This window comes from Aegilops tauschii, chromosome 2 (assembly GCF_002575655.3).
Source record: "Aegilops tauschii subsp. strangulata cultivar AL8/78 chromosome 2, Aet v6.0, whole genome shotgun sequence".
In the NCBI taxonomy this organism is placed as follows: domain Eukaryota; kingdom Viridiplantae; phylum Streptophyta; class Magnoliopsida; order Poales; family Poaceae; genus Aegilops; species Aegilops tauschii.
This window is the reverse complement of record NC_053036.3, coordinates 157,948,614-157,974,887: the sequence shown is the minus strand read 5'-3', so window position 1 is coordinate 157,974,887 and position 26,274 is coordinate 157,948,614. Positions and strand designations below refer to the sequence as shown.

Genomic DNA, 26,274 nt, shown 5'->3' with positions numbered 1-26,274 from the left:
GTAGTGGCGGAAGAGCGCCGTGCTGGGATGCACCCCGCGCGAAGCCCTTGCAAAGATGGGCAAAGAAGGCCATGCACGCCACGGCGTTCGGCGTAAGGTCCAGAAGGTGGAAGCCGTAGGTGTGCATGATGTCGTTGAAGAAATCTGAGAAAGGGGGGCAAAGCCCGCAAGAGAAGTAGTCGACAAAGAAAGGATATCGATTTGGACCGGGCTTGGCGAAGGAGGCAGGGACGATGCGCGTGGCGGGATGCCCCGACGTCTCCCTCCCCCACAGGGGCCTAAACTTCTCCTTGAGGGTGAGTGCGTCCACCGTCGAGTTGAAGAGGGCGTACTGCGTCCGCTGGCCCACCAACTCGCTCTCTGGCGCCTCCTTCCCCCCGGCGTCCTTGGTGATACATCCATTTTGCATCATGCTTTTATATCGATGTTTATTGCATTTTGGGGTGTTACTACACATTATGTCACAATACTTATGCTTATTCTCTCTTATTTTACAAGGTTTATATAAGGAGGGAGAATGCCGGCAGCTGGAATTCTAGGCTGGAAAAGGGGCAAATATTAGAGACCTATTCTGCACAACTCCAAAAGTCCTGAAACTCCATGAAAGTTATTTTTGGAAATAAATAAAAAATACTGAGTGGAAGAAATACGTCAGGGGGGCCACCACCTGTCCACGAGGGTGGGGGGCGCGCCCTACCCCCCGGGGCGCGCCCCACTGCCTTGTGGGCCCCCTGTTGGCTCTCCGGTGGCCATCTTCTGCTATATGAAGTCTTTCGTTTAGGGAAAAATCATAAGCAACCTTTCGGGACGAGACTCCGCCGCCACGAGGCGAAACCTTGGCGGAACCAATCTACGGCTCCGGCAGAGCTGTTCTGCCGGGGATACTTCCCTCCGGGAGGGGGAAATCATCACCATCGTCATCACCAACGCTCCTCTCATCGGGAGAGGGCAATCTCCATCAACATCTTCACCAGCACCATCTCCTCTCAAAACCCTAGTTCATCTCTTGTATCCAATTCTTGTCTCCAAGTCCGGGATTGGTACTAGTAGGTTGCTAGTAGTGTTGATTACTCCTTGTAGTTGATGCTAGTTGGTTTATTTGGTGGAAGATCATATGTTCAGATCCTTTATGCATATTAATACTCCTCTGATAATGAACATGAATATGCTTTGTGAGTAGTTACGTTTGTTCCTGAGGACATGGGAGAAGTCTTGCTATTAGTAGTCATGTGAATTTAGTATTCGTTCAATATTTTGATGAGATGTATGTTGTCTATCCTCTAGTGGTGTTATGTGAACGTCGACTACATAACACTTCACCATTATTTGGGCCTAGAGGAAGGCATTGGGAAGTAATAAGTAGATGATGGGTTGCTAGAGTGACAGAAGCTTAAACCCTAGTTTATGCGTTGCTTCGTAAGGGGCTGATTTGGATCCATATGTTTTATGCTATGGTTAGGTTTACCTTAATACTTTTGTTATAGTTGCGGATGCTTGCAATAGAGGTTAATCATAAGTGGGATGCTTGTTCAAGTAAGAACAGCACCCAAGCACCGGTCCACCCACATATCAAATTATCAAAGTACCGAACGCAAATCATATGAACGTGATGAAAACTAGCTTGACGATAATTCCCATGTGTCCTCGGGAGCGCTTTTCTCTATATAAGAGTTTGTCTAGGCTTGCCCTTTGCTACAAAAAGGATTGGGCCACCTTGCTGCACTTTATTTACTTTTGTTACTTGTTGCTCATTACAAATTATCCTATCACAAAACTATCTGTTACCACTTGTTTCAGTACTTGCAGAGAATACCTTGCTGAAAACCGCTTATCATTTCCTTCTGCTCCTCGTTGGGTTCGACACTCTTACTTATCGAAAGGACTACGATAGATCCCCTATACTTGTGGGTCATCAAGACTCTTTTTTGGCGCCGTTGCCGGGGAGTCGGGCACCTTTGGTAGGTGGAATTTGGTAAGGAAAAATTTATATAGTGTGCTGAAATTTACTGTCACTTATTACTATGGAAAGTAATCCTCTGAGGGGCTTGTTTGGGGTATCTTCACCCCGACCAGTAGAGCAAAGAGTTGCTCCTCAACCTACTGAACCTACTAAAAATGAAAATGTTCCCTTTGAAGTTCCTTCGGGTATGTTAGAAAAACTGCTAGCTAATCCTTTTGCAGGAGATGGAACAAAGCATCCTGATGAGCACCTAATCTATGTGGATGAAGTTTGTGGATTATTTAAGCTTGCAGGTATACCCGGTGATGTTATTAAGAAGAAGGTCTTCCCTTTATCTTTGAAGGGAGATGCATCGACATGGTATAGGCTATGTGATGATACGGGGTCATGGAACTACAAACGATTGAAATTGGAATTTCATCAGAAGTTTTATCCTATGCATCTTGTTCATCGTGATCGCAATTATATATATAATTTTTGGCCTTGCGAAGGAGAAAGCATCGCTCAAGCTTGGGGAGGCTTAAATCAATGTTATATTCATGCCCCAATCATGAGCTCCCAAGAGAAATAATTATTCAAAGTTTTTATGCTCGGCTTTCTGATAACAATCACACCATGCTCGATACTTCTTGTGCTGGCTCTTTTATGATGAAGACTATTGAATTCAAATGGAATTTATTGGATAGAATTAAACGCAACTCTGAAGATTGGGATCTCGACAAAGGTAAGGAGTCAGGTATGACACCTAAGTTTGATTGTGTTAAATCTTTTATGGATACCGATGTTTTCCGTACATTTAGCATTAAATATGGACTTGACTCTGAGATAGTAGCTTCTTTCTGTGAATCTTTTGCTACTTATGTTGATCTCCCCAAGGAGAAGTGGTTTAAATATCATCCTCCCATAGAATTAAAAGTAGTTGCACCTATTAAAGTTGAAGAAAAGACTATTACTTATAATGATCCTATTGTTCCTACTTCTTATGTTGAGAAACCACCTTTCCCTATTAGAATAAAAGATCATGCTAAAGCTTCAAATGTGGTTCGTAAAAGCAATATTAGAACTTATACACCTCCTGAGCAAATTAAAGTTGAACCTAATATTGCTATTGTTAAGGATCTCTTGGCTGATAATATTGATGGGCATGTTATTTATTTCTGCGGTGAAACTGCTAGAATTGCCAAACCTTGTGCTAAAGATAAACATAGACATGTGGTAGGCATGCCTGTTATTTCTGTTAAAATAGGAGATCATTGTTATCATGGCTTATGTGATATGGGTGCTAGTGCTAGTGCTATACCTCATGACTTATACAAAGAAATTATGCATGAAATTGCACCTGCTGAGATAGAGGGTATTGATGTTACCATCAAACTTGCTAATAGAGATACAATATCACCCATTGGAATTGTTAGAGATGTTGAAGTCTTCTGTGGGAAAACTAAATACCCTGCTGATTTTCTTGTTCTTGGTTCCCCACAAGATAGCTTTTGTCCCATTATATTTGGTAGACCCTTCTTGAACACAGTTAATGCTAGGATAGACTGCGAAAAGAATGTTGTTACTATTGGCTTGGGTGATTTGTCTCATGAGATTAATTTCTCCAAATTTAGTAGACAACACTGTGAAGAGGAATTACCTAGTAAGGATGAAATTATTGGTCTTGCTTCTATTGCCGTACCTCCTAGTGATCCTTTAGAACGATATTTGCTAGACCATGAAAATAATATGTTTATGAATGAAAGAAGGGAAATAGATGAAGTATTCTTTAAACAGGAACCCATTCTGAAACACAATTTGCCTGTTGAAATCCTAGGGGATCCTCCTCCACCCAAGGGTGATCCCGTGTTTGAGCTAAAACCGTTGCCTGATACTCTTAAATATGCTTATCTTGATGAAAAGAAGATATATCCTGTTACTATTAGTGCTAACCTTTTAGAGCATGAAGAAGAGAGATTATTGAAAACTCTGAAGAAGCAATGTGCTGCTATTGGATATACTCTAGATGACCTTAAGGGCATTAGCCCCACTCTATGTAAACATAAAATAAATTTGGAAGAAGACGCCAAACCAGATCGTGATCATCAACGAAGGCTGAATCCTAAGATGAAAGAAGTGGTAAGAAAGGAAATACTAAAGCTCCTTGAGGCAGGTATAATTTATCCCGTTGCTGATAGTCAGTGGGTAAGTCCTGTCCATTGTGTCCCTAAGAAGGGAGGTATTACCGTCGTTCCTAATGATAAAGATGAATTGATTTCGCAAAGAATTATTACAGGTTATAGGATGGTAATTGATTTCCGCAAATTAAATAAGGCTACTAAAAAGGATCATTACCCCTTACCTGTTATCGATCAAATGCTAGAAATATTATCCAAACATACACATTTTTGCTTTCTAGATGGTTATTCTGGTTTCTCTCAAATGCCTGTGTCAGCCAATGATCAATCAAAGACTACTTTTACTTGCCCATTTGGTACTTTTGCTTATAGACGTATGGCTTTTGGTTTATGTAATGCACCTGCTACCTTTCAAAGATGCATGATGGCTATATTCTCTGACTTTTCTGAAAAGATTTGCGAGCTTTTCATGGACGATTTCTCTATCTACGGATCCTCTTTTGATGATTGCTTGAGCAACCTTGATCGAGTTTTGCAGAGATGTGAAGAAACTAATCTTGTCTTGAATTGGGAAAAGTGCCACTTTATGGTTAATGAAGGTATTGTCTTGGGGCATAAAGTTTCTGAAGGAGGTATTGAGGTTGATAAAGCCAAGGTTGATGCTATTGAAAAGATGCAATGTCCCAAGGACATCAAAGGTATAAGAAGTTTCCTTGGTCACGCCGGTTTTTATAGGAGGTTCATTAAGGACTTCTCAAAAATTTCTCGGCCCCTGACTAATTTATTACAAAAAGATATACCATTTGTCTTTGATGATGATTGTGTAGAAGCATTTGAAATACTTAAGAAAGCATTGATCTCTACACCTATTGTTCAGCCACCTGATTAGAATTTACCCTTTGAAATTATGTGTGATGCTAGTGATTATGCTGTAGGTGCTGTTCTAGGGCAAAGAGTTGATAAGAAACTAAATATTATTCAATATGCTAGTAAGACTCTAGACAATGCTCAAAGAAACTATGCTACTACTGAAAAAGAATTCTTAGCAGTTGTATTTCCTTGTGATAAGTTCAGACCTTATATTGTTGATTCTAAAGTAACTATTCACACTAATCATGCTGCTATTAAATATCTGATGGAAAAGAAAGATGCTAAACCTAGACTTATTAGATGGGTTCTCTTGCTACAAGAATTTGATTTGCATATTGTTGATAGAAAGGGAGCTGAGAACCCCGTTGCAGACAACTTGTCTAGGTTAGAAAATGTTCTTGATGACCCACTACCTATTGATGATAGCTTTCCTGATGAGCAATTAAATGTCATAAATGCTTCTCGTGCTGCTCCATGGTATGCTGATTATGCTAATTATATTGTGGTAAATTTATACCACCTAGTTTCACATACCAGCAAAAGAAAAAGTTTTTCTATGATTTGAGACATTACTTTTGGGATGACCCACATCTTTATAAAGAAGGAGTAGATGGTATTATTAGACGTTGTGTACCTGAGCATGAACAGGAACAGATCCTACGCAAGTGTCACTCCGAAGCTTATGGAGGACACCACGCTGGAGATAGAACTGCACATAAGGTATTGCAATCCGGTTTTTATTGGCCTACTCTCTTCAAGGATGCCCGTAAGTTTGTCTTATCTTGTGAAGAATGTCAAAGAATTGGTAATATTAGTAGACGTCAAGAAATTCCTATGAATTATTCACTTGTTATTGAACCATTTGATGTTTGGGGCTTTGATTATATGGGACCTTTTCCTGCCTCTAATGGATATACACATATTTTAGTTGTTGTTGATTACATTACTAAGTGGGTAGAAGCTATTCCAACTAGTAGTGCCGATCATAAGACTTCTATTAAAATGCTTAAAGAAGTTATTTTTCTGAGGTTTGGAGTCCCAAGATATTTAATGACTGATGGTGGTTCACATTTTATTCATGGTGCTTTCCGTAAAATGCTTGCTAAATACGATGTTAATCATAGAATTGCATCTCCTTATCACCCACAATCTAGTGGTCAAGTAGAATTGAGCAATAGAAAGCTCAAATTAATTTTGCAAAAGACTGTTAATAGATCTAGAAAGAATTGGTCCAAGAAACTTGATGATGCATTATGGGCCTATAGAACTGCATATAAAAATCCTATGGGTATGTCTCCGTATAAAATGGTTTATGGAAAAGCATGTCACTTACCTCTCGAACTAGAACATAAGGCATATTGGGCTATTAAAGAGCTCAATTATGATTTCAAACTTGCCGGTGAGAAGAGGTTATTTGATATTAGCTCACTTGATGAATGGAGAACCCAAGCTTATGAGAATACCAGGTTGTTTAAAGAAAAAGTTAAAAGATGGCATGACAAAAGGATACAAGAGTGTGAGTTTAATGTAGGTGATTATGTATTGCTATACAACTCTCGTTTAAGATTTTTTGCAGGAAAACTTCTCTCTAAATGGGAAGGCCCCTACATTATCGAGGAGGTCTATCGTTCCGGTGCCATAAAAATCAACAACTTCGAAGGCACAAACCCGAAGGTGGTGAACGGTCAAAGAATCAAACATTATATCTCAGGTAATCCTATAAATGTTGAAACCAATGTTATTGAAACCGTAACCCCGGAGGAATACATAAGAGACACTTTCCGGAACGTTTCAGACTCCGAAAAGGAATAGGTATGTGGTACGGTAAGTAAACCGACTCCAAAACAGTTCTAAAGGAAATATTTCTCCGTTTTGGAATATTAAGAAAAATAGAAAAATAAGAAGTAGTCCAGGAAGGACACGAGGGCCCCACGAGGGCGGAGGGCACGCCCTACCCCCTGGGTGCGCCCCCCTACCTCGTGGGCACCTCGTGTGTTCTCCGGACTCCGTTTTCTTGCACGAGACATATTTTGGTCGGTAAAAATTCATTATATATTCTATCGAAGGTTTTGACTCCTGTATCATGCAATTATCTCTGTTCTTGTTTCGAGCTATTTTTCTGACAGATCTAGATTATCATGACATCTCCAAGTGCCCCCAAGGATAAGTTCTTCGAGAAGGTCATCAACCCTTACCTCGCGGAGGTGCTGCGACACCCTCAAACCATTGAGATGCGTGATGGGTTGCTGCACATCCGCGATGTTGAGGGACCGAAGGGGACCGGAAGCATGGAGACGAGGCTCGAAGCAATGGAGCAACAAGTTTTCAAGTGCCAGGGGATGGTGGAACATGGACTCAACTCCAACCACATGATGATCGCGGAGTTCACCAACAACCACAAGCTGGATGCCGACAACATCGGGGAGACCATCTTCAAGCTTCACAAGAAGATCGAGCACCTTCAAGCCCAAATCTATGACCTGCAAAACCAAAACTGTGAGTATGAGTATAGATTCAAAAGGATGAGTTTGGCTGCAGATTTGAGGATCCCGGAGACTCGATCATCCTTCTATGATGGTGAGCCTAGGCCTTGGAAGATGGACGACAAGCCCGCATCATCAACAACACCTCCACCTTCTTCACCAGCAAAGGAGATATAATCACATGGGTATGGGCACTCCCCTTGGCAACTGCCAAGCTTGGGGGAGGTGCCCCGGTATCGTATCACCATCACACTCCTACCTTTACCGTTTTTCTTAGTTCGATCCTATTAGTAGTATCTTGATCTAGTAGAATAAAGTTTATGGCATGATCTAGTTTTGAGTTTTGCTTTATGATCTCTATATGTAATCGAGTCCGTGAGCTATATAATAAAGATTAGTGTTGAGTAAAGGGCTTGATTATTTTTCCATGATATAGAGTGAATAAAAGAAAAGAATAAAAAGAAACAAAGAGATCATATTGATCTTATTGAGAGTAATGACTTCACATAGAAAGAGTATGATGATTAAAAATTGTTGAGAGTTGACAAACATAGCTTTGGTCATCGTTGCAATTAATAGGAAGTAATAAGGAAAGAGAGGTTTCACATATAAATATATTATCATGGACATCTTCTATGATTGGGAGCACTCATTAAAATATGACATGCTAAAGAGTTGATGTTGGACAAGGAAGACAACGTAATGGGTTATGTTTTCTTATATCTGAGATAAAGTATATTGTCATGGATCATCCAACATGTTGAGCTTGCCTTTCCCCCTCATGCTAGCCAAATTCTCAGCACCAAGTAGAGATACTACTTGTGCTTCCAAAAAACCCTTAAACCAGTTTTTCCATGAGAGTCCACCATACCTACCAATGGATTGAGTAAGATCCTTCAAGTAAGTTGTCATCGGTGCAAGCAATAAAAATTGCTCTCTAAATATGTATGACTTATTAGTGTGGGAGAAAATAAGCTTTATACGATCTTGTGATGTGGAAGAAATAAAAGTGACGGACTGCATAATAAAGGTTCATATCACAAGTGGCGATATAAAGTGACGTTCTTTCGCATTAAGATTTTGTGCATCCAACCCTAAAAGCGCATGGCAACGTCTGCTTCCCTCTGCGAAGGGCCTATCTTTTATTATTATCCTCTACCTTATGCAAGAGTCATGGTGATCTTCACCTTTCCTTTTTACATTTTATCCTTTGGCAAGCACAGTATGTTGGAAAGATCCTGATACATATATCTAATTGGATGTGGGTTAGCATGAACTATTATTGTTGACATTACCCTTGAGGTAAAAGGTTGGGAGGCGAAACTATAAGCCCCTATCTTTCTCTGTGTCCGATTAAAACTCTGTAACCACAAGTATTGCATGAGTGTTAGCAATTATGAAAGACTAAATGATAGTTGAGTATGTGGACTTGCTAGAAAGCTCTGACATAGACTCTTTCTGATGTTATGATAAATTGCAATTGCTTCAATGACTGAAATTATAGTTTGTTAGTTCTCATTAAAGTTTCTGATTCGTACTTTTGCATTGTGAATAGATTATTACTTGAGCATAAGAAATCATATGACAATATCCATATATGTTGCGGTTATGAGAATAATCATGATGCCCTCATGTCCGTATTTTATTTTATCGACACCTCTACCTCTAAACATGTGGACATATTTATCGTTATCGGCTTCCGCTTGAGGACAAGCGAGGTCTAAGCTTGGGGAGTTGATACGTCCATTTTGCATCATGCTTTTATATCGATGTTTATTGCATTTTGGGTTGTTACTACACGTTATGTCACAATACTTATGCCTATTCTCTCTTATTTTACAAGGTTTATATAAGGAGGCAGAATGCCGGCAGCTGGAATTCTGGGCTGGTAAAGGGGCAAATATTAGAGACCTATTTTGCACAACTCCAAAAGTCCTGAAACTCCACGAAAGTTATTTTTGGAAATAATAAAAAATACTGAGCGAAAGAAATACGTCAGGGGGGCCACCACCTGTCCACGAGGGTGGGGGCGCGCCCTACACCCCCTGCCTCGTGCGCCCCCTGTTGGCTTTCCGGTGGCCATCTTCTGCTATATGAAGTCTTTCGTCCAGGGAAAAATCATAAGCAACCTTTCGGGACGAGACTCCGCCGCCACGAGGCGGAACCTTGGCGGAACCAATCTAGGGCTCCGACAAAGCTGTTCTGCCGGGGATACTTCCCTCCGGGAGGGGGAAATCATTGCCATCGTCATCATCAACGCTCCTCTCATCGGGAGAGGGCAATCTCCATCAACATCTTCACCAGCACCATCTGCTCTCAAAACCCTAGTTCATCTCTTGTATCCAATTCTTGTCTCCAAGTCCGGGATTGGTACTAGTAGGTTGCTAGTAGTGTTGATTACTCCTTGTAGTTGATGCTAGTTGGTTTATTTGGTGGAAGATCATATGTTCAGATCCTTTATCCATATTAATACTCCTCTGATTATGAACATGAATATGCTTTGTGACTAGTTACGTTTGTTCCTGAGGACATGGGAGAAGTCTTGCTATTAGTAGTCATGTGAATTTGGTATTTGTTCGATATTTTGATGAGATGTATGTTGTCTAGCCTCTAGTGGTGTTATGTGAACGTCGACTACATAACACTTCACCATTATTTGGGCCTAAAGGAAGGCATTGGGAAGTAATAAGTAGATGATGGGTTGCTAGAGTGACAGAAGCTTAAACCCTAGTTTATGTGTTGCTTCGTAAGGGGCTGATTTGGATCCATATGTTTTATGCTATGGTTAGGTTTACCTTAATACTTTTGTTGTAGTTGCGGATGCTTGCAATAGAGGTTAATCATAAGTGGGATGCTTGTTCAAGTAAGAACAGCACCCAAGCACCGGTCCACCCACATATCAAAATCAAAGTACCGAACGCGAGTCATATGAACGTGATGAAAACTAGCTTGACGATAATTCCCATGTGTCCTCGGGAGCGCTTTTCTCTATATAAGGGTTTGTACAGGCTTGTTCTTTGCTATAAAAAGGATGGGCCACCTTGCTGCACTTTATTTACTTTTGTTACTTGTTGCTCGTTACAAATTATCCTATCACAAAACTATCTGTTACCACTTGTTTCAATACTTGCAGAGAATACCTTGCTGAAAACCGCTTATCATTTCCTTCTGCTCCTCATTGGGTTCGACACTCTTACTTATCGAAAGGAGGGGGGGTGAGGAATCAAGGGCAATACGATAGATCCCCTATACTTGTGGGTCATCACTTGGCCGCTCCCTTGCCCTTGCTTGCCTTGGGCGCCATGGCGGCTGAGAGGGGGTGAGGAATCAAGGGCAATGGGGGTGCGGCAGCGGCGAGCAGAGGCGAAAGCTCCAATTTGCCCTTGGGGAAGAAGAGGGGAACGACGGTTCCAAGATTGGAAACGGCGCGGAGGGTAAATGAGTAGCGCCCCTGCGGTTTCCTCTTTTTTATGGGGAAGACACGGGCCGCCTCTTTACTATTCACCGCAGGGTGACGCGAGCATGCTGCGACCATTCCACGCACAACCCCCACGTCACGCACTCGATGCGGGTCGTGGGGAAGCGCACCTGGCGAAGAAGTTACCGCGGAAAAAATTCTGCCACGCGTACCCATGCACCGTTCTGGGCCTGGCCCAACAACGCTTCGCGCTTATGTGTGGCCCAGGCCCGGGGGCTCCTGTCGGTGTACAAAAGTAGGGGCCTTTCTTTACCCCTCTTACTTGTGCACGGGCGGTCGTAGACACACCTGCGGCCATGCTTGGCGAGGCAGAAGAAGCAAAGGTATGAGACTGCCAAGGCAGCACTCAAGCCAGAGGCATGAAGAGCAAAGGGGCAAGATGGATTTCCCCCGGCAACACCCTTGCTGAGGCAGCCTACACAACCCCGGCAAGAGCCTTGCCGGGGCGACTTTCCCAACACCAGCAAGGCCGCCACCCTTGAACCTGAGAGTCCTGACACCATCGACAACATCAAGACCAATGCTCAGGGGCACCTGCGTGGTGGCACGCAGATCTTTGTCCAGACCAAAGGCCGCGAGTCTATATCAGAACCAGAACCAGAAGACGAAGACCCCGGGCAAGATCCTTGCCGGGGACGGCCGAAAACCCCACGCAGGATCCTTGCGGGGGACGCCGGCGAGACCCCGGCAAGACCCTTGCCGGGGGCATCTGTGGGGCCACGGCTAGGCCCGCGCCCACCAACGTTACGCTACCCCATGGCCGTTCCGACGTGACAACCAACCCGCCAACTAGTCAAGCGCCTGCGTGGCACACTACTAGGAAAAGGCCTACTAGTGGCGCACCAGTTTTGCCTACTAATGGCGCACTACTGGTGCGCCACTAGTACCATGCCACTAGTATTTTTTACTAACGGCGCACCACGGCTAGGCCCGCGCCCACCAACGTTACGCTACCCCACGCCACTAGTAATTTTGAAGGCGGGAAAATAGTAGTGGCGCACCGTCTAACCCCCACCGTGCGCCATTGCTATTTTTGAATTTTGAATTTGGATCTGGATCGCGATTTTTTTGCCCATTTTTTGCTCATTCTTTTTGCTCGTTTTTTTTCAAATTTTGTTCTCGTTTTTGGATCTTGTACGTTATTTTGATGCCGTGTTCTTTTGCCGGAGAGGAGTTCGCCGGAGAGGAGGGCCGAGGTCACCGGAGAGGCGCTCGCCTACATCGCCGGAGAGGAGGAGGAGGTCGCTGGAGAGGAGTTCATCGGAGCATCGGAGAGGAGGAAGGAGAAACCATGAGGGGAGGGGAGGAGAGGAGGGAGGAGGAGCTCACCGGAGAGGAGGGAGGAGAAACTGTGAGGGGAGGGGAGGAGAGGAGGGAGGAGGAGGTCGCTGGAGAGGAGGAGGAGGTCGCCGGAGAAGAGGAGGGTAGTATGGTGGAGGAGAGAAGGGGAGATGGAGTGGAGGAGAGGAGGAGATGGAGTGGAGGATAGGTGGAGCGGAGGACAAGAATGAAGAGGTAAGGAGGAGAGGACCACGCCCAGCCATATATACGGCATAGTAATGGCGCACCGCGGGCGGGTGTGCCATTACTAACTTTTTTTTATTTTTTTGATTTATTTTGAATTTTGAAGGCGGGAAGATACTAATGGCGCACCATGGGCAGGTGCGCCATTAGTAAGTTTGAATTTTTTGAATTTATTGCCTCTCCAGATCTTAAAAGCCTTTTGAGGATTTTGAAAATGTTTAACGGGGTTCCCCCAGTTAAATTCGGATGTATCTTTTCGAGTAGATGATTTTTCATATAAAAAACTTTTTCATCCGAGTTCGTATGCAAAAGTTATGCCCATTTTACAAATTCTCGAGAGATTTTGCAAAAAAGTCGAAAATTCATGTTTGTAAATTTTGCTAACAACTAGACCACATATCACATGGGAATCTTATTTTCTTTTATTTTTTGACATTTCTATCATTTTCTTTTATTTTTTTTAAACTGAAAAGGCGGTCCAAGGGGGGGGTGCATTCAGGGGAATGTTTGGGCCAAATTACTAATGGCGCACCGTGGGAGTGGTGCGCCATTACTAGTTCAACTAGTAATGGCGCACCACTCCCACGGTGCGCCATTAGTAGTTTAAAAAATAAAATAAAAAAATTTGAATTTTTTTTGAAACATAATTACTAATGGCGGACTGTGGGAGTGGTGCGCCATTACTAGTTTAACTAGTAATGGCGCACTATCCCCTGGTGTCCATATTGGCTATAGTTGTTTTTGTAGTAGTGGCAGCATGCAACTTCTAGGCCAACTAGTCAAGCACCTACATGTTGGCATGCAGATCTTCGTGAAGACCCTGTCACCGCACCAGCACAGCAACCAGCCAGCCAGCATGGCGCTGCATGCCTTGTCAGCTTGGATGCACGTCGAAGCAAGGCAAGGCGGCGACGGATGGGACGAGCTCTGTTGCCGCCCACGATAAAGCAAGAGGGCACATAGGCAGCACATTAAATGCATTTGTCCTACGGTGTCAGGCGATAAACTTGTACACTATTGATACTTTCCACCTCCTATGTGCCACTATGGCGACCCCTTTGACATATAAAAGGAGGCCTGAGGCATACTTTGGAAGGATTCGGACTTTTTGGACTGGGCATGCACCGCGGCTAGTTCAAGAGCTCAAGAACACTAAATATACATCAAAGCAGGACTAGGGTTTTATGCATTGTTTGCGGCCCGAACCTGGGTAAAAATCCCCTCGCGCTGATCGATAGACCTGCTCTTTGCGCAGCACCACGCCCCCGCCAACCGTAGAAGGGATTCCCTGGGATCCCATAGGTGTCGTGTTCCCCGACACTCTCAAACAACCCTGCAACCAAATACCAAAGTGTCTCTTGTGTCCCCAACACACCAAATACAATGGTAATTTGTATAGGTGCACTAGTTCGGCGAAGTGATGGTGATACAAGTGTAATATGGATAGTAGATATTGATTTTTGTAATAAGAACAATGAAAAATAGTAAGGTAGCAATTGATAAAACGGAGCACAAACGGTATTGCAATTCTTGAAAATGAGGCCTATGGTCCGTACTTTCGCTAGTGCAATCTCTCAACAATGCTAATATAATTGGATCACATAACCATCCCTCAACGTGCAACGAAGAATCACTCCAAAGTTCTTATCTAGCGAAGAACATAAGAAGAAATTGTTTGTAGCTATTCTTTCTGATCGATCTATCCAAGAGTTCGTACTAAAATAACACCAAGTTATTTTTTCGATCGATCTATCAAGCGTTCGTACTAAAATAACACTAAGTTATTCTTTTCGATCGATCTATCAAGAGTTCGTAATATAATAACACCAAAGCAAATTCAGAATCTTAATACTCAATCCAACACAAAGAACCTCAAAGTGTGCCACAATATTTCTACCAGAGAAAACAAAAGACGAGAACGTGCATCAACCCCTATGCATAGATTACCCCAATGTCACCTCGGGAATCCGCGAGTTGAGTGCCAAAACACATATCAAGTGAATCAATATGATACCCCATTGTCACCATTGGTATCCATAGCAAGACATACATCAAGTGCTCTCAAATCCATAAAAGTATTCAATCCGATAAAACGAAATCTCAAAGGGAAAACTCAATTCACAACAAGATAGAGAGGGGAAAACACCATATGATCCAACTATATTAACAAAGCCCGCGATACATCAAGATCGTGACATCTCAAGAACATGAGAGAGAGAGAGATTAAACACATAGCTACTGGTACAAACCCTCAGCCCCAAGGGTGGACTATTCCATCCTCATCATGGTGGCCGCCGGGATGATGAAGATGGCCACCAGAGATGATTTCCCCCTCCGGCAGGGTGCCAGAATGGGGTCTAGATTGGTTTTTCGTGTCTACAGAGGGCTGCGGCGGCGGAACTTCTGATCTAGGGTTACCTTTGGGGTTTTTGGAATATTTGGCAATTTATAGGGCGAAGAGGCGGTGCGGGAGGCCACCAAGGTGGGCACAACCCACCAGGGCGCGCCTAGGTGGGTTGTGCCCCCCTCGGGGCACCCCTATGGTACTTCCTTGGCCCACTGGATGTCTTCTGGTCCAAAAAAATCTCCAAAAAAATTTGTTGCGTTTGCACTCCGTTTGGTATTGATTTTCCACGATGTAAAAAACAAGCAAAAAACAGCAACTGGCACAGGGCACTATGTCAATAGGTTAGTCCCAAAAAATGATATAAACTTGCTATAATATGATTGTAAAACATCCAAGAATGATAATATAACAGCATGGAAAAATAAAAAATTATAGATAAGTTGGAGACGTATCAATCCATCAACAAACACTTTTCTGAGAGAGAAACTTGTGTGCGGTATGGACTAATCACACACATCTAACGATTATGAAATGCATGTGCTATTGTGGATAATCGCACATGTTAGTCATGAGCAAAATATGTGTGACGTAGGTTTCCATCTCAAACGTTTTCCAAGGATGAAACATGTGTGTGGTTGTTCCTCATCATACAAGTTTTGCTTTTGTAGCCGTGTGCACCGTAATGACCCACACAACTGGTATTTGCCCATAATTTAGTCCCTGCAATTTTAAATTCTCCATAGTTTGAATTTGAAGTTCTGTAGATTTGGATTTGAAAATTTTGAAATTTTGAATTTGAAGTTCTCCAAAATTTGAAATAGAAAGTAGGGCAATCACATATTTCATATCTTTTGATGCTAAATCCGACAGATACCTCCGTAGGGTATCCTAGATATGTGCCTTGGCACGATGGTAAAAGGGACAAGGTTTTACCCAGGTTCGGGCTCTCACGGAGGAGACAATACACTACGTCCTTCTCTTTGTGTATTGCGTTGGGGTGTTTATAGAGTACATGTAAAGTACCAAGGGAATATCTATGTCTAACATGTTCTCTTCAATCGAATTGTCCGACCCCAGCTTATATAAGATACCGGGGTCCTAGGATTTGCAGAGTCTTATGCGGCTACATCGATGGAGGGGAGTCCTCCACGAATACAGAGTCTTCTTCGTAGAGCGTCATGGGCCGCTCAAAGTGGGCCAGGATGTAACCGACCTGGGCATCCCCAGCCCAGCCCATGATACGTCCATTTTGCATCATGATTTCCTTCTATTATTTATATTGCTTTTAATCAATATCTCACTTTATTATCAATTCTAATGCCTTTTCAATCTTAATATGCAAGATTTACATGAAGAGGGAGATTGTCGGCAGCTCGAATTCTGGACCTAAAGAGCTATAACAGAGTTAGCTATTCTTAGGAGCTCCAAATGACCTAAAATTTCATGGAGATTTTTTATTGAAATACTAGAACGAAGAACCGCCAAAGGGGGGCCACCAGTTGCCAACAAGGCAATAGGGCGCGCCCTGATGTCTTATGGGGCCCACAGCAGACCTCTGATGCCCTAATTTTGCTATATGAAGCCATGTGCCCTACAAAAAAATAGAAGAAGACTTTCAAGACGAAGCGCCGCCGTCTCGAGGTGGAACCTGGGCAGGAGCACTTTTGCTCTCCGGCGGAGCGATTCCTCCAGGGATACTTCCCTCTGGGAGGGGCGGATTGAAGCCATCGTCATCACCAACGATCCTCTTATTGTGGGAGGACACATCCCCATCAATATCTTCACCAGCACCATCTCATCTCAAACCCTAGTTCATCTCTTGTATTCAATCTTTGTCTCGAAACTTCAAATTGGTACCCGTGGGTTCCTAGTAGTGTTGATTACATCTTATTGTTGATGCTAATTGGTTTATTTGGTGGAAGATTACATGTTCAGATCCTTAGTCATATATTATACTCCTCTGATCTTGAACATGAATATGACTTGTGAGTAGTTCCGTTTTTCCTTGAGGACATGGGAGAAGTCTTATTATAAGTAATTGTGTGAAGTTGCTATTCATTCAATATTTTGATGATATGTATGTTGTTCTCCCTCTAGTGGTGTCGTGTGAACATTGACTACATGACACTTCACCATGTTTGGACCTAGGGGAAGGCATTGGGGAGTAATAAGTAGATGATGGGTTGTGAGAGTGACAGAAGCTTAAACCCTAGTTTATGCATTATTCCGTAAGGGGCAGATTTGGATCCATATGTTTCATGCTATGGTTAGACTTGTGTTAATTATTCATGCATAGTTGCAGATGCTTGCGAGAGGGGGTAGTCATAAGTGGGTTTCTTGTTCAAGTAAGAACAACACCCTAGCACCGGTCCACCTACATATCAAATTATCGAAGTAGTGAACGCGAATCAACTAAACATGGTGAAAGTTAACTAGACAATATTCCCATGTGTCCTCGAGAATGCTTTGCTCAGTATAAGAAGTACTTTTGGCTTGTACTTTGATATAAAAATATTTGGCCACCATGCTGCACCTTTGCTACTTGCTACTTTTTACGAATTGCCTTGCAATCAAACTATCTATTACTACTGTTTACAACACTTGTAGAGAATACCTTGCTGAAAACCGCTTGTCATTTTACTTCTGCTCCTCGTTGGGTTCGACACTCTTACTTATCGAAAGGACTACGATTGATCCCCAATACTTGTGGGCCATTAGTCCACCAGGCCTGGAATCGAAGTGGTGAGGGGCCTCTAAACTGGGACAACAATAGTAGCTCCTGAATCGGTCTTCCAGATCTGTTGCTTCTCGACCATCTCCGAGCTGTATGTCATCTTTGATCCTAGGTTGATACTTGTTCAATGAAACTTTCCCAACAACATCCGCTCGCAGTTGGCCTCCATACGGGACTGCTTCTGAAGTGGCGTGCACCACATCGGTATTGAGTTGACAATGTAGATGTCCGGCCTTCGCGGAATGACTTTCCACGAAGCCGGCTCCTGTAGGACGATTTCTTGTAGGACGCTTTGAAAAAATGTTGACGATGTATTGGCTAATTTTGCAGAGGTTGGCAATGACGCGATGCACCGGGCCTTGAGGCTCGGCAAGGATGCTGGAGCAAGCCGCATGTGGCGTGCAGGGCATCCGTCTACCTAGACTTTATGTAGATGAAAATAGTCAGACTCTCCGAAAAAGTTTTTCTGCAAAGCTAACTCCCGCATAACACTTATAAAATTTCTGATGGGTACAATTTATTCTCTACCGAGGTATATAGCCAGTAGCCCTCAAGACGCATATCATAAATAGAATCCAATTTGTGACATATTTTGTTAGTTTTAGTTCCGCACTTTCTCGTATCGTTGCCTCTGAAATGCAGTCCGGTTTGGCACAAACTTGGCCGCTGGTCGTGTAATTTACAACTTTAGGAAAAACCACTGGTGCAGTAGCCCCATAGACTTAGGTTGGGCATCATGGTCGTTCTAAGGATTGAAACTCCTTAGGCGATGGCTCTATATTTTCTGCATTTTTAGACCTCATTTTTTGCATGTTCTCTGCATATATCATGTCCCATTGAACCAAATATGTGTCCATTATGCATGATTGCCTGCTTTTATTTTTTTCACTATGAGCATTGCATAGTTAGTGTTTTTATTTGGTTTTTGTTTGTTTTCTTGTGTATACGGTTGCTCTGGAGCAACCTAGGCCCAATCATGATGAAAGAGGCCAAAGATGGCTTCAATACGGAGGACTGCCAGTGCCAGACTTAGGCATTTGGGAGGTCAAAAAAGTGATTTTCTAAATTGCTCCAAATCAATATATAATACCACAGGTGCATCAGCGTCACTCCCAGAATTCTAACGAGACCAAGAACGTAAAAACGTAGTTTTATGAGAATTTTGTACTCATCAATCCAGAGCCAAAGACGATGTGTGGTACGAGCATGATTGCTCATACCACCCCCAGACAGCTTCGAAAGTCGCCTCTTTGAATGGGTGAAATGCGGGTTATTGATTGCGGCTAGAGCTACGTCGATATTTCCCCAAAGAGGAAGGGATGATGCAGCACAACGACGGTAGGTATTTCCCTTAGTGATGAGAGCAAGGTTATCGAACCTGTAGGAGAACAAGGCAACACTACATAAACAACACCTGCACACAAAGAACAAATACTTGCAACCCAACGTGTTAAAGGGGTTATTAATCCCTTTCGGGTAACGGCGCCAGAAATTAGCAAATGGACGTGAGAAAGTTGTAATAGATTGATAGATGCAAATAAAAGTAAATAAAATTCAGCGAGGTATTTTTGGGTTTTTGGATTAATATATCTGAAAAATAAAATATACAAATAAATAAAAAGGTGAATAGCAAAATAGATCTGAAAGTATATGATGAGAAAATAGACCCCAGGCCATAGATTTCACTAGTGGCTTGAGAATATAGCATACGGTGTGTAAACAAATTATAGTTGGGCAATTGATAGAACTTCAAATAATTATGACGATATCCAAGCAATGATTATTATATTGACATCACGTCCGAGATTAGTAGACTGACTCCTGCCTGCATCTACTACTATTACTCGACACATCGACCGCTCTCCAGCATTCATCTTGTGTATTAAGTTCATGGAGAAACGGAGTAATACAATAAGAACGATGACATGATGTAGATAAGATCTATTTATGTAGAAATAGACCCCATCTTTTTATCCTTAATGGCAACGATACAAACGTGTCGGTTCCCCTTCTCTCAGTGGGATCAAGCACCGTGAGATCGAACCCATCACAAAGCACCTCATCCCATGGCAAGAAAAATCGATCTAGTCGGCCTAACTAAACCAAAGATTCAGAGAAGAAATACAAGGCTATAAGTAATCATGCATATAAGAGAACAAAAAGACTCAAATAACTTTCATGGATAAAAACATAGATCTGATCATAAACTCAAAGTTCATCAGATCCCAACAAACACACCGCAAAAAAGAGTTACATCAAATAAATTTCCAAGAGACCATTGTATTGAGAACCAAAAGAGAGAGAGGAAGCCATCTAGCTACTAACTACGGACCCGAAGGTCTACAATGAACTACCCACGCATCATCGGAGAGGCACCAATGAGGATGATGAACCCCTCTGTGATGGTGTCTAGATTGGATCTATGGTTTCTAGAACTTGCGGCGGCTAGAATTATTTTTCGTTGACTCCCATAGGGTTTTTGGGTGTCCAGGGTATTTATAGAGCAAATAGGCGGTGCGGGAGGCGGCTGAGGTGGGCACAACCCACCTGGGCCCCCAGGCGCGCCCTGGTGGGTTGTGCTCCCCTCGGAGCCCCCCTCAGGTACTTTCTTGGCCCATCGCGTGTCTTCTGGTTGAGAAAAAACCACCAAAAAGTTTCGCTGTGTTTGGACTCCGTGTGGTATTGATTTTCTGCGAAGTAAAAAACAAGCAAAAAACAGCAACTGGCACTGGGCACTATGTCAATAGGTTAGTCCCAAAAAATGATATAAAGTTGCTATAAAATGATTGTAAAACATCCAAGAATGATAATATAACAGTATGGAACAATAAAAAATTATAGATACGTTCGAGACGTATCAGCATCGCCAAGCTTAACTCCTGCTCATCCTCGAGTAGGTAAATGATAAAAACAGAATTTTTGATGTGGAATGCTGCTTAACATGTTCATCACATATTCTTTTATTTATAGCATGGACATTTGGACTTTTATATGATTCAAAGCAATAGTCTAGTTTTGACATGAAGAGTTCAATACTCAAGCATATCAACAAGCAACCATGTCTTTCAAAATATCAACACTAAAGCAAGTTACCCCTAGCCCATTATGCTCAATCATTGATCCATTCATGAAACACACCCGCATATTAGCTACACCCAATGCTCAAGTAAGATCATAGTGCCCCTTAGTTGGTGCTTTATAAGAGAACATGGAGACTCAAATAAAAATAAAAATTGCATAAAGTAAATAGAAATGCCCTCGCAGAGGGAAGTAGGGATTTGTAGAGGTGCTAGAGCTCAAAGCGGAAAATTAGAGATAAAACATTTTGGGTGGCATGCTTTTCCTGTCAACGAAAATGACCGAGTAATTCCCAACACTTTCCATGCTAGATATATCATAGGGGGTTCCCAAACAAAAAATAAAGTTTATTCCTTTTTCATCATACATTCACATTCCACGGCTAACCGAATCCACGGGTGCCGTACATACCAACACTTTCCAAGGAATTTATTTGACAACATAAAGTAAATGCATTTTTCATTTCAGGACTGGGCATCCCTAATACCTTTGCCGTACTCTCATGCAATGACAAGTGAATAAACACTCATCTTGAGAATAACACATCTAGCATGGAAAATATTGGCCACCCCCTACCGCTTGATGAGCGGTACGAGCACACAAAAAGAAGTTTATTTTCAAAATTAGAGATGGCACATACAAATTTGCTTAGAACGGCAAAAGAATACCACATATAGGTAGGTATAGTGGACTAATGTGGCAAAACTGGTTTAAGGATTTTGGATGCACAAATAATGATCATACTTAGTGCGAATGAAGGCTAGCAAAAGATTGAGAAGCATCCAAACAAGAAACGAAAAATCTCATAAGCAAGCATTAAGCATAACTAACACCAAATAGTGCACCACAAGTAGGATATAATTTCACTGCATAACTATTGACTTTCGTGCTTGCACAGGGAATCACAAACCTTAACATCAATATTGTAATAACCCATATTTTTGGGTTATTGATTTAAATTAAGATGAGTAAATAAATTTCTATTATCTGTTAAGTTATGCTAGATTCTTGTTTCAAAGAATTAAAATAGAGCTGTAAATTTTGCATGCATTAAATATTATATTAGAAAATTACATACTACGTAAGAGTATGTGTATGTACACATAGACTTGCATGCATGCACTCACGTTGAGGTATGCATGGGAGGTACTACTAGCTAGTTGGCAGTATAAGCTTTATAAGAGAGTTAACGTGCAATTGAATAGATGGAATTGGACCAAGTACAAATGATAGATCGGTAGATATTTCCTAGTACTAGAGCCCCAAGTCAACTAGGTGCATGTATGTAATCATGAGAATGCACACCTGTGTAAGGATCCTTCCAAGCTAAGTAAAACATCTGTATAAATAGATGTTGCGTTGGCAGCCTAGCTAGTGGCTTGGTATTTCTAGCCTCACACGTGGACTGTTAGATGGTAGTCAACCTAAGTATGTTTGACACGTGTGAGAGGAAGATACAATGACAGCAAATCATTTTGCTTATCTGAAGCGGCGGCCGACGTTGCCTTTTAACAGTTCCAAGGGTCAGCACGTCTGAGATATTTTAGCTACCGGCCGACGAACAACGCTATAAATAGGACGCTCCTGCTGTTGCCTCACAGCACACCTCCGGGAGAAAGAAATAGACATGTGCAGTGAGCATAGGAGAAACAGAAAGAGTGAGAAGAAGAGAGCGTGTGAGTGAGAGAGAGACAAGACATGGAGGAGTTATATGGGGCGTATAGGTGCTACTGGAGTGAAGAACTGAGCCGTGTGTCCGGAGAATATTAGTATAGTATATGTACGGCTTTTGGATTATACATTGATGGGTTTATTTGCTAGGAGAATATTATCTCCAAGGAGAAATCTTGTTATCTAAGGCAAGTAGCTGCTTTGCTAAACTCTCTAATCTCTCCTTATTGTCGTCTTGCTTGATTATCTGGTAATATCATTGCACCTTGATCTTTGCTGATCCTCTGCTGATCCTTGAGAGAGGGATGTGTCTTCCTCATAATCCATTTGTTGATGGAATCAGAGTATTTTGGAGGAACTCATGAAAAGTTATGAGTGTATTGTCTTTGAATGATATTTCAGTGGTCCTATCGTTGATTCAGACACACATCCATATATATTGGTGTCACAATGGCAAACGTATTGTACCGGTCACAGTTCAGGTATGGGACTGTCTGAGTTCTCCACTAAGGATGGACCTTGTTCGGGAACGTGTCGATGATGGATCCGTAGGAGCGATCGACATCCGTAGGTCCAGGTGTCCGGGTCTTGGGTACAAGAGCTCTGCTCTTCTGAAACCTGTGTGGTTCTGGTCGAGGCTGTCGACGTCGGAGTACCCCTCCTAAGAGTGTAAAAGTGTGAAATTTCACCCCTGTGACTCCCGGATTGAGAAGCTTGCGATCATGTGTGACGGCAATAGATTCCTTCTTGTTTCCATTACATCCAGCTATGTTGTTCCTTCAATGAAACTGGCTCCATCAATTGTCACGTTATTTAGCCTGCATTAAATGCAGTTAACCTATTGTGACTGTATTCATATTCTTACTTTTTTTGTTGAATAATAAAGTATCTGCTTGCTGAGTATGACTTGTCATACTCACCCTTGTTTCCTCTGTTTTTTAGATGCAGATGATGTAACTTAAGTATACCCAGAAGATGTCGTCGGAGAATAGGCTGGACCAGTGGGTGGGGAAACGAGTAGAGAATTTAATGTATTTTGGCTATTTTGTAAATATAAAGAAATTTGTATAGTCAATATATGAGCTTATGTGATCCACTGCTGGTTTATGCCTGCTTTATCATGCCTTGCGTGACTATAGGCCTCTGGTCTATAGGCTCGCGGCGCCTGTCTCGCCTAGGTCCGGTCTCGGGGCGTGACAGTTAAAGTGGTATCAGAGCTCTAGGTGTTTAGGTTGCGCTGGGATAAACGAGTAGATCGTCGATTACATTTGTGGCTAATTATTGTTAGAGAAATAATTCTTTTATCAATTGGTAGAAAAAAAGAAGTTCTTACACCATTATTATACTCGTGAGGAACCGTATAAACTAAAATGATTCATGGCAATGAATTTTGTCACTGTATATTTGTGTTGTGTGACAGGTATGAAGATTTTATTTTCATATCTTGTCTCAACTAGTTTGTGTGTTGTTACGCACGAATATTTTCGATAGATATCCAGGAAAATAAAAATATAGCATACATATTTTTGGTGAAATTTGGGGGTGCATGGGAAATAAATAGACATTTTGTTAACTCTTGACCTGTTATTTGTGTAGATTTTTCTTGTTTAAGACAACTGGTGATATTTATCTAGTAATGGGACAATTTCTATACCACCATCTATCCTTTTTGTTAATGACCTTACCAAATAAAATGTTTAGTCTTGCCAACTTATATTATAGCAGATACATCCATGAATTGTAGAAAGATTGCAAATATTGTTTGCATTATTTCTAATTAATTATTGACCATGCATCAAATAAACTGTCCCAAATATGATTGGAGGGAATTTGACTCCCAAAAAAACCAGAAGATGTTAGTGTTGAATTTCGAGGACGAAATTCTTATAAGGTGGGAAGGATGTAATAACCCATATTTTTGGGTTATTGATTTAAATTAAGATGAGTAAATAAATTTCTATTATCTGTTAAGTTATGCTAGATTCTTGTTTCAAAGAATTAAAATAGAGCTGTAAATTTTGCATGCATTAAATATTATATTAGAAAATTACATACTATGTAAGAGTATGTGTATGTACACATAGACTTGCATGCATGCACTCATGTTGAGGTATGCATGGGAGGTACTACTAGCTAGTTGGCAGTATAAGCTTTATAAGAGAGTTAACGTGGCAATTGAATAGATGGAATTGGACCAGGTACAAATGATAGATCGGTAGATATCTCCTAGTACTAGAGCCCCAAGTCAACTAGGTGCATGTATGTAATCATGAGAATGCACACGTGTGTAAGGATCCTTCCAAGCTAAGTAAAACATCTGTATAAATAGATGTTGCGTTGGCAGCCTAGCTAGTGGCTTGGTATTTCTAGCCTCACACGTGGACTGTTAGATGGTAGTCAACCTAAGTATGTTTGACACGTGTGAGATGAAGATACAATGAGAGCAACTCATTTTGCTTATCTGAAGCGGCGGCCGACGTTGCCTTTTACCAGTTCCAAGGGTCAGCACGTCTGAGATATTTTAGCTACCGGCCGACGAACAACGCTATAAATAGGACGCTCCTGCTGTTGCCTCACAGCACACCTCCGGGAGAAAGAAATAGAGACATGTGCAGTGAGCATAGGAGAAAGAGTGAGAAGAAGAGAGAGCGTGTGAGTGAGAGAGAGAGACAAGACATGGAGGAGTTATATGGGGCGTATAGGTGCTGCTGGAGTGAAGAACTGAGCCGTGTGTCCGGAGAATATTAGTATAGTATATGTACGGCTTTTGGATTATACATTGATGGGTTTATTTGCTAGGAGATTATTATCTCCAAGGAGAAATCTTGTTATCTAAGGCAAGTAGCTGCTTTGCTAAACTCTCTAATCTCTCCTTATTGTCATCTTGCTTGATTATCTGGTAATATCATTGCACCTTGATCTTTGCTGATCCTCTGTTGATCCTTGAGAGAGGGATGTGTCTTCCTCATAATCCATTTGTTGATGGAATCAGAGTATTTTGGAGGAACTTATGAAAAATTATGAGTGTATTGTCTTTGAATGATATTTCAGTGGTCCTATCATTGATTCGGACACACATTCATCTATATTGGTGTCATGATGGCAAACGTACTGTACTGGTCACCGTTCAGGTATGGGACTGTCTGAGTTCTCCACTAAGGATGGACCTTGTTCGGGAACGTGTCGGTGATGGATTCGTAGGAGCGATCGACATCAGTAGGTCCAGGTGTCCGGGTCTTAGTGTGTACAAGAGCTCCGCTCTTCTGGAACCTGTGTGGTTCTGGTCGAGGCTGTCGACGTCGGAGTACCCTCCTTAAGAGTGTAAAAGTGTGAAATTTCACCCATGTGACTCCCAGGTTGGGAAGCTTGCGATCATGTGTGACGCCAATAGATTCCTTCTTGTTTACATTACATCCAGCTATGTTGTTCCTTCGATGAAACTGGCTCCATCAATTGTCACGTTATTTAGCCTGCTTTAAATGCAGTTAACCCGTTGTGACTGTATTCATATTCTTACTTTTTTTGTTGAATAATGAAGTATCTGCTTGCTGAGTATGACTTGTCATACTCACCCTTGTTTCCTCTGTTTTTTTAGATGCAGATGATGTAACTTAAGTATGCCCAGAAGATGTTGTTGGAGAATAGGCTAGACCAGTGGGTGGGGAAACGAGTAGAGAATTTAATGTATTTTGGCTATTTTGTAAATGTAAAGAAATTTGTATAGTCAATATATGAGCTTATGTGATCCACTGCTGGTTTATGCCTGCTTTATCACGCCTGGCATGACTATAGGCCTCTGGTCTATAGCCTCGCGGCGGCTGTCTCGCCTAGGCCCGGTCTCGGGGCGTGACAAATATTCTTACTAAAGCATAATTACTCATCAAGATGACTCACATATTATATCATCATACTGCAAAACTATTACAAGGAATCAAGTTTATTTTGTCCAATGATCTTCATGAAAGTTTTTATTATATCCCTCTTGAATATATATCACTTTGGGACTAATTTC

At 41.9% G+C, this 26,274-nt stretch overlaps 1 long non-coding RNA gene across 2 annotated transcripts; it reads left to right on the top strand.

Moving 5' to 3' along the window:
- The first annotated feature begins 22,150 nt into the window (after nt 1-22,150).
- Nucleotides 22,151-26,007, top strand: LOC141041589 (uncharacterized). Of its 2 annotated transcripts, XR_012202163.1 has the most exons (3): nt 22,174-22,450; nt 23,205-25,099; nt 25,858-26,007. It is a non-coding gene; the product is annotated as an uncharacterized lncRNA (long non-coding RNA). The 2 variants fall into 2 exon arrangements; XR_012202161.1 differs by having other exon boundaries at nt 22,151-22,450; nt 23,205-26,007.
- The last annotated feature ends 267 nt before the right edge of the window (nt 26,008-26,274 follow it).